The sequence below is a fragment of the Oncorhynchus masou genome, unplaced genomic scaffold (assembly GCF_036934945.1).
Source record: "Oncorhynchus masou masou isolate Uvic2021 unplaced genomic scaffold, UVic_Omas_1.1 unplaced_scaffold_3253, whole genome shotgun sequence".
NCBI classification, from domain to species: domain Eukaryota; kingdom Metazoa; phylum Chordata; class Actinopteri; order Salmoniformes; family Salmonidae; genus Oncorhynchus; species Oncorhynchus masou.
Window position 1 is genome coordinate 26,452 of NW_027009667.1, and position 15,329 is coordinate 41,780.

The window sequence follows — 15,329 nt, forward strand, 5'->3', positions numbered from 1 at the left end:
TCCTTGGAGCTAAAATACTCTGTTGACACAGAAATGTACAGTTGTGTATCGTCTGCGTAGCATTGAAAATCAATCCTGTGCTCTCTGATAACACTGCCAAGGGGTAACATATATAAACTGAACAGCACCGGACCCAAAATATAACCTTGTGGAACGCCACGTGATATGCATTCTCTCTGAGTTATGTTCACCAAGGTTGGCAAAAAACTCTCGACCGGTTAAATAGGTCTGGACTGGAGAGACCAATCCACCTCTCCTGTAACGGTTGTCATTGGTGGAAGAAGGTGAGGACCAAGGTGCAGCGTCATAAGTGTTCATGATGTTTAATAAAATAAACAGATCACGAAATGACCGACCACAACAAAGAGAGTTGGTAAACACTGACACAGAAAACAACTACCCACAACCCATAGTGGGGAAACAGTTCTGTATGGTAAACACAGACACAGAAAACAGCCCACAACTCAAGTGGTAAAAACAGGCTGCCTAAATATGGTTCTCAATCAGAGACAACGATTGCCAGCTGCCTCTGATTGGGAATCATATCAGGCCAAACACATAGAAATGGAAAACATAGAACACAAAACATAGAGTGCCCACCCCAACTCACGCCCTGACCAACCTAAAACAGAGACATAAAAAAGGAACTAAGGTCAGGATGTGACATCTCCAGTCTGTCCAGTATGACATCATGGTCAACAGTGTCAAATGCAGCACTTAAATCTAAGAGTACAAGGACAGAGAGCTGTTTGGCATCTGTGTTGGCTCTAAGATCATTTACCTCTTTAACTAAGGATGTCTCTGTGCTGTGCTGGGCACGAAAACCAGATCGGAGCACGTCGCTATCCACATCGACGGGGCCGCAGTTGAGCAGGTCGAGAGCTTCAAGTTCCTTGGTGTCCAAAGCACTATAGACTTCAAATCGTCCAAACACACACATACAGTCATGAAGAACGCGTGACAGTGCCTCTCCCCCCTCGGGGGATTGAAAAAGTTTGGTATGGGCCCTCAAATCCTCAAAAAGTTATACAGCTGTACCATTGAGAGCATTTTGACTGGCTGGTTGGACCCTGTATATATTATGGTATTGAACTGACCCTGTATATAGTATGGTACTGAACTGACCCTGTATATAGTATTGAACTGACCCTGTATATAGTAAAGTATTGAACTGACCCTGTATATAGTAAAGTATTGAACTGACCCTGTATATAGTATGGTGCTGAACTGACCCTGTATATAGTATGGTACTGAACTGACCCTGTATATCGTATGGTATTGAACTGACCCTGTATATAGTATGGTACTGAACTGACCATGTATATAGTATGGTATTGAACTGACCCTGTATATAGTATGGTATTGAACTGACCCTGTATATAGTATGGTACTGGAACTGACCCTGTATATAGTATGGTACTGAACTGACCCTGTATATAGTATGGTATTGAACTGACCCTGTATATAGTATGGTATTGAACTGACCCTGTATATAGTATGGTACTGAACCTGTATATAGTATGGTATTGAACTGACCCTGTATATAGTATGGAACTAAACTGACCCTGTATATAGTATGGTGCTGAACTGACCCTGTATATAGTATGGTACTGAACCTGTATATAGTATGGTATTGAACTGACCCTGTATATAGTATGGTATTGAACTGACCCTGTATATAGTATGGTATTGAACTGACCCTGTATATAGTATGGTATTGAACTGACCCTGTATATAATATGGTATTGAACTGACCCTGTATATAGTTTGGTATTGAACTGACCCTGTATATAGTATGGTATTGAACTGACCCTGTATATATTATGGTATTGAACTGACCCTGTATATAGTATGGTATTGAACTGACCCTGTATATAGTATGGTATTGAACTGACCCTGTATATAGTATGGTATTGAACTGACCCTGTATATAGTATGGTATTGAACTGACCCTGTATATAGTATGGTATTGAACTGACCCTGTATATAGTACGGTATTGAACTGACCCTGTATATAGTACGGTATTGAACTGACCCTGTATATAGTATGGTATTGAACTGACCCTGTATATAGTATGGTACTGGAACTGACCCTGTATATAGTATGGTATTGAACTGACCCTGTATATAGTATGGTATTGAACTGACCCTGTATATAGTATGGTATTGAACTGACCCTGTATATAGTATGGTATTGAACTGACCCTGTATATAGTATGGTATTGAACTGACCCTGTATATAGTATGGTATTGAACTGACCCTGTATATAGTATGGTATTGAACTGACCCTGTATATAGTACGGTATTGAACTGACCCTGTATATAGTATGGTATTGAACTGACCCTGTATATAGTATGGTATTGAACTGACCCTGTATATAGTATGGTATTGTACTGATCCTGTATATATGGTATTGAACTGACCCTATTAGTATGGTACTGACCCTGTATATAGTATGGTACTGAACTGACCCTGTATATAGTATGGTATTGAACTGACCCTGTATATAGTATGGTATTGAACTGACCCTGTATATAGTATGGTATTGAACTGACCCTGTATATAGTATGGTATTGAAGACCCTGTATATAGTATGGTATTGAACTGACCCTGTATATAGTATGGTATTGAACTGACCCTGTATATAGTATGGTATTGAACTGACCCTGTATATAGTATGGTATTGAACTGACCCTGTATATAGTATGGTCCTGGAACTGACCCTGTATATAGTATGTTATTGTTCTGCATGTTGTGGCAGGATTTCAAAGAAGCAGTTCATCCCTCAAAACCCACATTTGTCATGAGTTAAACCAGTTCTGTACGCAGGAGTGGGCCAAAATTCCTCCACAGCGATGTGAGAGACTGATTAACAACTACAGGAAGCATTTGGTTGCAGTCAACGCAGCTAATGGTGCCACAACCAGTTATTGAGTGAAAGAGAGAAATTACATTTTCACACGGGAATTGTGGGTTGCATAACTGCTAAATAAATAAAATAAGTAGACTATATTTTTTTCATATATATTTGTAAACTGAGGATCCATTTATCTAATATAAGGTTTTGGTTGAAGATCTGATTACATTCAGTATAAAAATATGCAACTGTCGGTACACAGACTGTAGGTCCATTACCCACCACTAAAGACACACAGACTGTAGGTCCATTACCCACCACTAAAGACACACAGACTGTAGGTCCATTACCCACCACTAAAGACACACAGACTGTAGGTACATTACCCACCACTAAAGACACACAGACTGTAGGTCCATTACCCACCACTAAAGACACACAGACTGTAGGTCCATTACCCACCACTAAAGACACACAGACTGTAGGTCCACCACTTGTACCCCCACCACTAAAGACACACAGACTGTAGGTCCAATTAAAGACACACAGACTGTAGGTCCATTACCCACCACTAAAGACACACAGACTGTAGGTCCATTACCCACCACTAAAGACACACAGACTGTAGGTCATTACCCACCACTAAAGACACACAGACTGTAGGTCATTACCCACCACTAAAGACACACAGACTACCCACCACTAAAGACACACAGACTGTAGGTCCATTACCCACCCTAAAGACACACAGACTGTAGGTCCATTACCCACCACTAAAGACACACAGGTCATTACCCACCACTAAAGACACACAGACTGTAGGTCCATTACCCACCACTAAAGACACACAGACTGTGGGTCATTACCCACCACTAAAGACACACAGACTGTAGGTCCATTACCCACCACTAAAGACACACAGACTGTAGGTCCATTACCCACCACTAAAGACACACAGACTGTAGGTCCATTACCCCCACCACTAAAGACACACAGACAGACATTACCCACCACTGTGTAGGTCATTACCCACCACTAAAGACACACAGACTGTAGGTCCATTACCCACCACTAAAGACACACAGACTGTAGGTCATTACCCACCACTAAAGACAGACAGGTCCATTACCCACCACTGTGTAGGTCCATTACCCACCACTAAAGACACACAGACTGTAGGTCCCCATTACCCCCACCACTAAAGACACACAGACTGTAGGTCCATTACCCACCACTAAAGACACACAGACTGTAGGTCATTACCCACCACTAAAGACACACAGACTGTAGGTCCATTACCCACCACTAAAGACACACAGACTGTAGGTCCATTACCCACCACTAAAGACACACAGACTGTAGGTCCATTACCCACCACTAAAGACACACAGACTGTAGGTCATTACCCACCACTAAAGACACACAGACTGTAGGTCCATTACCCACCACTAAAGACACACAGACTGTAGGTCCATTACCCACCACTAAAGACACACAGACTGTAGGTCATTACCCACCACTAAAGACACACAGACTGTAGGTCCATTACCCACCACTAAAGACACAGACTGTAGGTCATTACCCACCACTAAAGACAGACAGACTGTAGGTCATTACCCACCACTAAAGACAGACAGACATGTGTAGGTCATTACCCACCACTAAAGACACACAGACTGTAGGTCATTACCCACCACTAAAGACACACAGACTGTAGGTCATTACCCACCACTAAAGACACACAGGCTGTAGGTCCGTTACCCACCACTAAAGACACACAGACTTACCCACCACTAAAGACACACAGACTGTAGGTCATTACCCACCACTAAAGACACACAGACTGTAGGTCATTACCCACCACTAAAGACACACAGACTGTAGGTCCATTACCCACCACTAAAGACACACAGACTGTAGGTCCATTACCCACCACTAAAGACACACAGACTGTAGGTCATTACCCACCACTAAAGACACAGGTCAGACTGTAGGTACATTACCAACCACTAAAGACACACAGACTGTAGGTCCATTACCCACCACTAAAGACACACAGACTGTAGGTCCATTACCCACCACTAAAGACACACAGACTGTAGGTCCATTACCCACCACTAAAGACACACAGACTGTAGGTCCATTACCCACCACTAAAGACACACAGACTGTAGGTCCATTACCCACCACTAAAGACACACAGACTGTAGGTCCATTACCCACCACTAAAGACACACAGACTGTAGGTCCATTACCCACCACTAAAGACACACAGACTGTAGGTCCATTACCCACCACTAAAGACACACAGACTGTAGGTCCATTACCCACCACTAAAGACACACAGACTGTAGGTCCATTACCCACCACACCACTAAAGACACACAGACTGTAGGTCCACACACTAGACTGTAGGTCCATTACCCACCACTAAAGACACACAGACTGTAGGTCATTACCCACCACTAAAGACACACAGACTGTAGGTCCATTACCCACCACTAAAGACACACAGACTGTAGGTCATTACCCACCACTAAAGACACACACCACTAAAGACTGTAGGTCCATTACCCACCACTAAAGACACACAGACTGTAGGTCCATTACCCACCACTAAAGACACACAGACTGTAGGTCCATTACCCACCACTAAAGACACACAGACTGTAGGTCATTACCCACCACTAAAGACACACAGACTGTAGGTACATTACCAACCACTAAAGACACACAGACTGTAGGTCCATTACCCACCACTAAAGACACACAGACTGTAGGTCCATTACCCACCACTAAAGACACACAGACTGTAGGTCCATTACCCACCACTAAAGACACACAGACTGTAGGTCCATTACCCACCACTAAAGACACACAGACTGTAGGTCCATTACCCACCACTAAAGACAGACTGAGACTTCCTTTTTTTTTGAATGTGCATTCAAAACACTGAACAAAAAAGCAAGTGTTACACGCTCACACACACACAGAGGGAGTTAGCAGTGTAGTTACCAGACAGAGGGAATAAGCAGTGTAGTTACCAGACACAGAGGGAGTTAGCAGTGTAGTTACCAGACAGAGGGAATTATCAGTGTAGTTACAAGACACAGAGGGAATTATCAGTGTAGTTACCAGACAGAGGGAATTATCAGTGTAGTTACCAGACACAGAGGGAGTTAGCAGTGTAGTTACCAGACAGAGGGAATTAGCAGTGGTTACCAGACACCGAGGGAATTAGCAGTGTAGTTACCAGACACAGAAGGAATTAGCAGTGTAGGTACCAGACACCGAGGGAATTAGCAGTGTAGTTACCAGACACAGAGGGAATTAGCAGTGTAGTTACCAGACACAGAGTGAATTATCAGTGTAGTTACCAGACAGAGGGAATTAGCAGTGTAGTTACCAGACAGAGGGAATTAGCAGTGTAGTTACCAGACAGAGGGAATTAGCAGTGTAGTTACCAGACACAGAGTGAATTATCAGTGTAGTTACCAGACAGAGGGAATTATCAGTGTAGTTACCAGACATGGGGAATTAGCAGTGTAGTTACCAGACACAGAGTGAATTATCAGTGTAGTTACCAGACAGAGTGAATTATCAGTGTAGTTACCAGACAGGGGGAATTATCAGTGTAGTTACCAGACAGGGGGAATTAGCAGTGTAGTTACCAGACACAGAGTGAATTATCAGTGTAGTTACCAGACAGAGGGAATTATCAGTGTAGTTACCAGACAGGGGGAATTAGCAGTGTAGTTACCAGACACAGAGTGAATTATCAGTGTAGTTACCAGACAGAGTGAATTATCAGTGTAGTTACCAGACACAGAGTGAATTATCAGTGTAGTTACCAGACAGAGGGAATTAGCAGTGTAGTTACCAGACAGAGGGAATTAGCAGTGTAGTTAACAGACAGAGGGAATTAGCAGTGTAGTTACCAGACACAGAGTGAATTATCAGTGTAGTTACCAGACAGAGGGAATTATCAGTGTAGTTACCAGACAGGGGGAATTAGCAGTGTAGTTACCAGACACAGAGTGAATTATCAGTGTAGTTACCAGACAGAGGGAATTATCAGTGTAGTTACCAGACAGAGGGAATTAGCAGTGTAGTTACCAGACAGGGGGAATTAGCAGTGTAGTTACCAGACACAGAGGGAATTAGCAGTGTAGTTACCAGACAGGGGGAATTAGCAGTGTAGTTACCAGACAGGGGGAATTAGCAGTGTAGTTACCAGACACAGAGTGAATTATCAGTGTAGTTACCAGACAGGGGGAATTAGCAGTGTAGTTACCAGACAGAGGGAATTATCAGTGTAGTTACCAGACACACAGGGAACTATCAGTGTAGTTACCAGACAGAGGGAGTTAGCAGTGTAGTTACCAGACAGGGGGAATTAGCAGTGTAGTTACCAGACAGAGGGAATTAGCAGTGTAGTTACCAGACAGAGGGAATTAGCAGTGTAGTTACCAGACAGGGGGAATTAGCAGTGTAGTTACCAGACAGGGGGAATTAGCAGTGTAGTTACCAGACAGGGGGAATTAGCAGTGTAGTTACGAGACAGAGTGTGAACTGTGGAGGAGAAACAGGAGTCACAAGCAGACTGCCTGGTCCAGTCTCTATTACTCCTGAAAGAGACAACATGTCTAACAAATAAACATCAATTATAAAGATCAGAACCAGATATCAACCAGTACACCAGCATCTTATTCATTATCAGCCTTACTATGCTATTATAGAGAACACTGCTTTCTCAATCTCCGTGTTCATTTTTTAAGAGTAATGGAAAATAAAAGGTTTAATATAACCCACTTAATGTCATTGATACATATTCAGACTCTCTTTACAGCACATCAGAAAATACAATGGTGTGGAGAGTGAAAATTAATTCATTAAAAATAGTACAAATGTTGTTTGAACATTTTGACGATTTAACAAGAGAGAGCAGAGGGCAGAGAGCAGAGGTCATCCTGGGTGGTTGGGATGATCACTGGTTGTAAGCGCCCGTAACACCTGACATTCACAGAGTACAAAACCACACACATTCATGTAAGCCTTCTTAAATACATTTTTATTTGTATGTACAATAAAATAAATACAAGTTTAAAAGGACCCCAAGACATGTATTGAAACCTTTCCATAGGCTCTTTCATATTTTTCCATAGGAAGTCCCTTACATTTTACAGTCCATAGTTTCCTCCACAGATCTTATTATTCAGCACCAGTGAACTATAGGTTACATTCATTTCATATCTTTAGAATGAGCAAAGGCCTCCTTGAAGATGTAGACAGGCAGTGGGAACAGGTGTGAGAAACTGTCACAAACCCAAATATCAAACACACAGAGCGGAAATAAGGAATCAAATAAATTAATATTGCTCCTGTGAGCACCACCATATGATCCTTAAAGGGGAAATCTGGGATTCAAACAACTATATGGCCGCCCGCTACTTTCTTTTGGTAAACAGCTGAGGGATGGAGCTGGAGAAATTAAACCACTCAAATTCAAAGATGAAGCAAGAATGGATGCCAGGACTGACCATCCATGAGATCAAAATGATAGTTTAACCACATTCTGAAGCTTTACAGCGTTAGATACCAATTACATTATTTACAAGCAATGTAGTGAAACAAGCTGATCATTTGGGTTCTGATTGGGGAAGACATTCGAACTAAACTCATGTTAAATTCTCTAACAATCAATGACTACATATCATTCATTTAAAGGTAAAAAAAATGGATGTACCAATACTGGATTGTCCCTTTAATGGCAGATCATCTGAACACACAGGACTGTGTTTCCCCCGAGACACTAATCAGAAATAGTAGGGTTCTATTCATTAAGACTTGTGCTATTATATTCTTTAACAGTAGTTAACCCCATGATGATAGGTGTTTGTCCCAAATGGCACTCTATCCCCTATGTAGTGCACTACTTTTCACAACGGCCCATATGGCTCTGGACAATAATAGTGCACTATATAGGGAATAGGGTGCCATTTAAGAGGAAATCACACTCTGGATCAACAACACAAACATATATCATATAAATATTGTTATTTCCAAACTGTTATGTAAATATTAAATACAATATATTTCCTATAGATTTATGATGAATTTACATGAATAACTATACACACATTAAGAATAAATACATTAAGATAAAATCACCATCTTGAAAAGGGAAACAGGAAATTGATCTAAGACCACTGGAGGAACGAGGCAGATGACGGGAGGTAAGTGTGGATCAGTCTTAGACCTCAACCAGCGTGTCACAACATAAATACAGTGCCTTGCGAAAGTATTCGGCCCCCTTGAACTTTGCGACTTTTTGCCACATTTCAGGCTTCAAACATAAAGATATAAAACTGGATTTTTTTGTGAAGAATCAACAACAAGTGGGACACAATCATGAAGTGGAACGACATTTATTGGATATTTCAAACTTTTTTAACAAATCAAAAACTGAAAAATTGGGCGTGCAAAATGATTCAGCCCCCTTAAGTTAATACTTTGTAGCGCCACCTTTTGCTGCGATTACAGCTGTAAGTCACTTGGGGTATGTCTCTATCAGTTTTGCACATCGAGAGACTGACATTTTTTCCCATTCCTCCTTGCAAAACAGCTCGAGCTCAGTGAGGTTGGATGGAGAGCATTTGTGAACAGCAGTTTTCAGTTCTTTCCACAGATTCTCGATTGGATTCAGGTCTGGACTTTGACTTGGCCATTCTAACACCTGGATATGTTTATTTTTGAACCATTCCATTGTAGATTTTGCTTTATGTTTTGGATCATTGTCTTGTTGGAAGACAAATCTCCGTCCCAGTCTCAGGTCTTTTGCAGACTCCATCAGGTTTTCTTCCAGAATGGTCCTGTATTTGGCTCCATCCATCTTCCCATCCATTTTAACCATCTTCCCTGTCCCTGCTGAAGAAAAGCAGGCCCAAACCATGATGCTGCCACCACCATGTTTGACAGTGGGTATGGTGTGTTCAGGGTGATGAGCTGTGTTGCTTTTACGCCAAACATAACGTTTTGCATTGTTGCCAAAAAGTTCAATTTTGGTTTCATCTGACCAGAGCACCTTCTTCCACATGTTTGGTGTGTCTCCCAGGTGGCTTGTGGCAAACTTTAAACAACACTTTTTATGGATATCTTTAAGAAATGGCTTTATTCTTGCCACTCTTCCATAAAGGCCAGATTTGTGCAATATACGACTGATTGTTGTCCTATGGACAGAGTCTCCCACCTCAGCTGTAGATCTCTGCAGTTCATCCAGAGTGATCATGGGCCTCTTGGCTGCATCTCTGATCAGTCTTCTCCTTGTATGAGCTGAAAGTTTAGAGGGACGGCCAGGTCTTGGTAGATTTGCAGTGGTCTGATACTCCTTCCATTTCAATATTATCGCTTGCACAGTGCTCCTTGGGATGTTTAAAGCTTGGGAAATCTTTTTGTATCCAAATCCGGCTTTAAACTTCTTCACAACAGTATCTCGGACCTGCCTGGTGTGTTCCTTGTTCTTCATGATGCTCTATGCGCTTTTAACGGACCTCTGAGACTATCACAGTGCAGGTGCATTTATACGGAGACTTGATTACACACAGGTGGATTGTATTTATCATCATTAGTCATTTAGGTCAACATTGGATCATTCAGAGATCCTCACTGAACTTCTGGAGAGAGTTTGCTGCACTGAAAGTAAAGGGGCTGAATAATTTTGCACGCCCAATTTTTCAGTTTTTGATTTGTTAAAAAAGTTTGAAATATCCAATAAATGTTGTTCTACTTCATGATTGTGTCCCACTTGTTGTTGATTCTTCACAAAAAAATACAGTTTTATATCTTTATGTTTGAAGCCTGAAATGTGGCAAAAGGTCGCAAAGTTCAAGGGGGCCGAAAACTTTCGCAAGGCACTGTACATCAATACATTCAGAACAAAAGACTAACTATTTCACCATATTACTGATAATCAACATATTGACTTTGCATTAATGTTCAATCTAGCTTTGAAGCGGACAAGTCTTCTGTGTTTATGTGTGTGCATCCATCCATGTGTATGTGTGCATCACTCTAGCAGTGTACCAGAGCCAGCGGCTGGTGTGAGGGTGATGGGGAACATTAGGACCTTAGCCTTCATGAAGGACAGGTCAGCCAGCCCACAGATCACCCTGGCTGCCTCCTCACTCAGCTGGTCCTCCTCATCCCTATGAGGTTTCCTGACACAAACACACAGCACATTGAGATGGAAAAACACAGAGGTGACATTTGATTGCAGGTGAGTTTCCCCTCTTTCCATGCAAAGCCCTTTCAGACCTGGCAAAGCACGATATTAAAACAATCGATTATGCTTGATTAGCAATTATTGATCACTGCATATGTGTGTGTGTGTGTGTGTGTGTGTGTGTGTGTGTGTGTGTGTGTGTGTGTGTGTGTGTGTGTGTGTGTGTGTGTGTGTGTGTGTGTGTCAGTCTGACCTGGTGGAGGTGGTGGTGTTCTCCATAGTAGACATGAGGTGGTTCAGGGTGTCAGCTGGACGGCTGCTGGTGTCACTGTCTAGCTCTGGATCCACCACATCACACACACACACACACACAATACATATGTACACACACATTGTACCTGTGTTTAGAGTTCTTCTGTCCTTGGTGCCAATAAAAGGTGCACAAACTACTAGCAAGTGGTGAAGAAACCATCAAGAATGTGGTCTTTCAACACAGTGGGTGGCAGTATGGAGCTGGAATAAGAATCTCCAGAACAGAGGAAAGCAGCATAGAGTTGGATAGAGGGCTCTTCCTTACATCTTTGCCATACTGGCTTCCGTGACAGCATGGGCAGCAATATTGATGGCTCTCTCCATTTTACGTAAACGAGTCCATTGACAGTCGGTTAACAAACTGAAAGGGTTTGCATACTACCTCCTGGAGTGTATTGTCTGAACAGGCATTAAGGCCAAGGTGGGTGATTTACAGCCACATCCAGGTATGGGACGTTTGCTCAGGTGTATAATTCATTGGCAGATCCTTCCTGCTCACCTGGATGGAATTCTGTGATCCTTACTTATCCTATAGAAATTCCCACCCAGTTGACTGCTTCCTTGTGGTGAACGGCCTCAATGTCACTGCCGGTGTTAAACCAGGATGTTACATCTATCCATGTCTATGGAGGAAAGTCGTCAGTGCAGTGATAGAACAGCCAGAGAAAACCAAGAGGCAGGACAGCTCTGATAGGTGGAATATATTAGAAAGAGGTTTATTCACGTATTCACAACAGTGTTTATTGCAACCACACTGAAAGAACCTTAAAACATCTCATTGGTTGGGGGGAATCTAAAAAGAAATATAAAAACATATTCAAGCTAAATCAAATTGTATTTTCTTTTTGCAGAAATTGTGTTTATATAATCACAGTGATTGTAAAGATCAATTTCAGTTTACTGAATATATACACGTCCTCTTTATTTTACAAAGAAAATGAAAAGTAAAGATACAGAAGAATATAAGAAAACACAGAATAGCAGCTTAAACAGAAAACAGTAAGAGGATCCTGGGTTTCTCTATCCTGGCTTTCTCTATCCTGGCTTTCTCTATCCTGGCTTTCTCTATCCTGGGTACTAGTAAGAGGATCCTGGCTTTCTCTATCCTGGGTACTAGTAAGAGGATCCTGGCTTTCTCTATCCTGGGTACTATTAATAGGATCCTGGCTTTCTCTATCCTGGGTACTATTAAGAGGATCCTGGCTTTCTCTATCCTGGGTACCAGTAAGAGGATCCTGGCTTTCTCTATCCTGGCTTTCTCTATCCTGGCTTTCTCTATCCTGGCTTTCTCTATCCTGGGTACTATTAAGAGGATCCTGGCTTTCTCTATCCTGGCTTTCTCTATCCTGGGTACCAGTAAGAGGATCCTGGCTTTCTCTATCCTGGCTTTCTCTATCCTGGATTTCTCTATCCTGGATTTCTCTATCCTGGATTTCTCTATCCTGGGTTTCTCTATCCTGGCTTTCTCTATCCTGGGTACCAGTAAGAGGATCCTGGCTTTCTCTATCCTGGCTTTCTCTATCCTGGGTACCAGTAAGAGGATCCTGGCTTTCTCTATCCTGGCTTTCTCTATCCTGGGTACCAGTAAGAGGATCCTGGCTTTCTCTATCCTGTACAGTATCCTGGCTTTCTCTATCCTGGGTACCAGTAAGAGGATCCTGGCTTTCTCTATCCTGGCTTTCTCTATCCTGGCTTTCTCTATCCTGGGTACCAGTAAGAGGATCCTGGCTTTCTATCCTGGCTTTCTCTATCCTGGGTACTAGTAAGATGATCCTGGCTTTCTCTATCCTGGCTTTCTCTATCCTGGGTACCAGTAAGAAGATCCTGGCTTTCTCTAGTCTGGGTACTAAAGATGATCCTGGCTTTCTCTATCCTGGCTTTCTCTATCCTGGGTACCAGTAAGAGGATCCTGGCTTTCTCTATCCTGGGTACTAGTAAGATGATCCTGGCTTTCTCTATCCTGGGTACTTTTGGTAAGAGGATCCTGGCTTTCTCTATCCTGGGTACTAGTAAGAGGATCCTGGCTTTCTCTATCCTGGGTACCAGTAAGAGGATCCTGGCTTTCTCTATCCTGGGTTTCTCTATCCTGGCTTTCTCTACCTGGGTACCAGTAAGAGGATCCTGGCTTTCTCTATCCTGGCTTTCTCTATCCTGGGTACAGTAAGAGGATCCTGGCTTTCATCCTTTTCTCTATCCTGGGTACTAGTAAGAGGATCCTGGCTTTCTCTATCCTGGGTACAGTAAGAGGATCCTGGCTTTCTCTATCCTGAAAGAGGATCCTGGCTTTCTCTATCCTGGGTACTAATAAGAGGACAGTGTTTGGATCCTGATGATCCTGGGTACTAGTAAGACGATCCTGGCTTTCTCTAGTCTGGATACCAGTCTGTTTGTGCTAATATTCTACTTCATGTCATGCCAAACATAATTTTTGGCATATGACAAAGTACAAGGAGTGGAATGTTAGTACAGAACAGGTCTGGATTTCAGGCTTTTTCACATGAGCTTATTTCTACTACAACCAAAATGCAGCTACTGGGGGGATTCCCTTTAGGCTATGGCCACACATTCATCTATATGGCTTGACTTGTCTTTGCCCCATTCCCTCCACTAATACTGAAAGATCTCTCGCCCAGTGCAATAAGAAACAGTGTTTGGATCAATGATGAAGGGTAACAACATGTGAGAAACCTCATCAGCATCACTCAATACAGGGCAGACGAGGTAGCCGGTTAAGTTAGACATATAGAGAGAGAGCCTTGGGATTCCACACAAGATACAATTAAAGGGACAGACAGTCATGAAAATGAGTAGTACCATCTAGAGGGAGACATCAATGTGAAGAGAGGATTGCAGAGGATTATGGAGGGGGGAGGATAGGGACTATGTTCCAAAGTCCACACTTGCATACCACTTACTTAGAATGCATGTCCAACACATTGATTCATTATAGGTGGTAGTCTAGTATGTCCAACACATTGATTCATTATAGGTGGTAGTCTAGTATGTCCAACACATTGATTCATTATAGGTGGTAGTCTAGTATGTCCAACACATTGATTCATTATAGGTGGTAGTCTAGTATGTCCAACACATTGCTTCATTATAGGTGGTAGTCTAGTATGCTGGTGTGGACATTGGAACCAAAGAGAATAACAGGAGTCAGGTAGCAGCAGAGTCGGAGGGGAGAGTGTGTACAGCAGCCTCATCTCTGGCCCTGTAGGTCGGGGGCTCAGTGGGAGGACGTACCATCCAGACGGGTGACGCCAAGGCCACTGCTGCTCCAGTCAAACTGGGACCAAGGCTGGGGGGCCCCCTGCTGGCGGAAGGAACAAACTGTAGTGAGGAACAGCAGTGTGCCCTCTATTCAACACAGTCTCTTGAAGGACCATACTCACAAAAGCACATCAGACAAAGAAGTGCTGATCTAGAATCAGGTCCCCCTGGTTATTGTTATCTTATTGATTATGAGTTAAAAGACTAGACTGATCCTAGATCAGGGTCTTAGTCTTGGGTCAGATATTGTCATTATCCTCCTAATGCTAAGATTAGGATCTGCGGTAAGGATATCTGATCATAGGTCAGAGTTTAGGGTTAACTTCATTATCAAGGAAGTGTAAAATATAGTGCCCAATGTTGCCCTGTTTGTGTTGGGTATACTACTGTGTGAGTCACAGGCTGTCTGGAAACATTACCAACTGTCACATCCTAGTCAGGCTGTCTGGAGACATTACCAACTGTCACATCCTACCAACTGTCTGGAAACATACCAACAACTGTCACATCCAAGCCACAGGCTGTCTGGAGGCTGTCTGGAGACATTACCAACTGTCACATCCTGTCAGCCACAGACTGTCTGGAAACACTACCAACAACTGTCACATCCAAGCCACAGGCTGTCTGGAGACATTACATCAACTGTCACATTACCAACTGTCAC

General features: G+C 42.7%; 1 long non-coding RNA gene across 1 annotated transcript; it reads right to left on the minus strand.

The window, feature by feature from the left end:
* Positions 1-10,888: 10,888 nt before the first annotated feature.
* Positions 10,889-15,119, minus strand: LOC135534321 (uncharacterized). The gene is made up of 3 exons (XR_010454664.1): positions 14,639-15,119; positions 11,334-11,418; positions 10,889-11,075 (listed from the first exon to the last, which is right to left on the minus strand). It is a non-coding gene; the product is annotated as an uncharacterized LOC135534321 (long non-coding RNA).
* Positions 15,120-15,329: the final 210 nt, after the last annotated feature.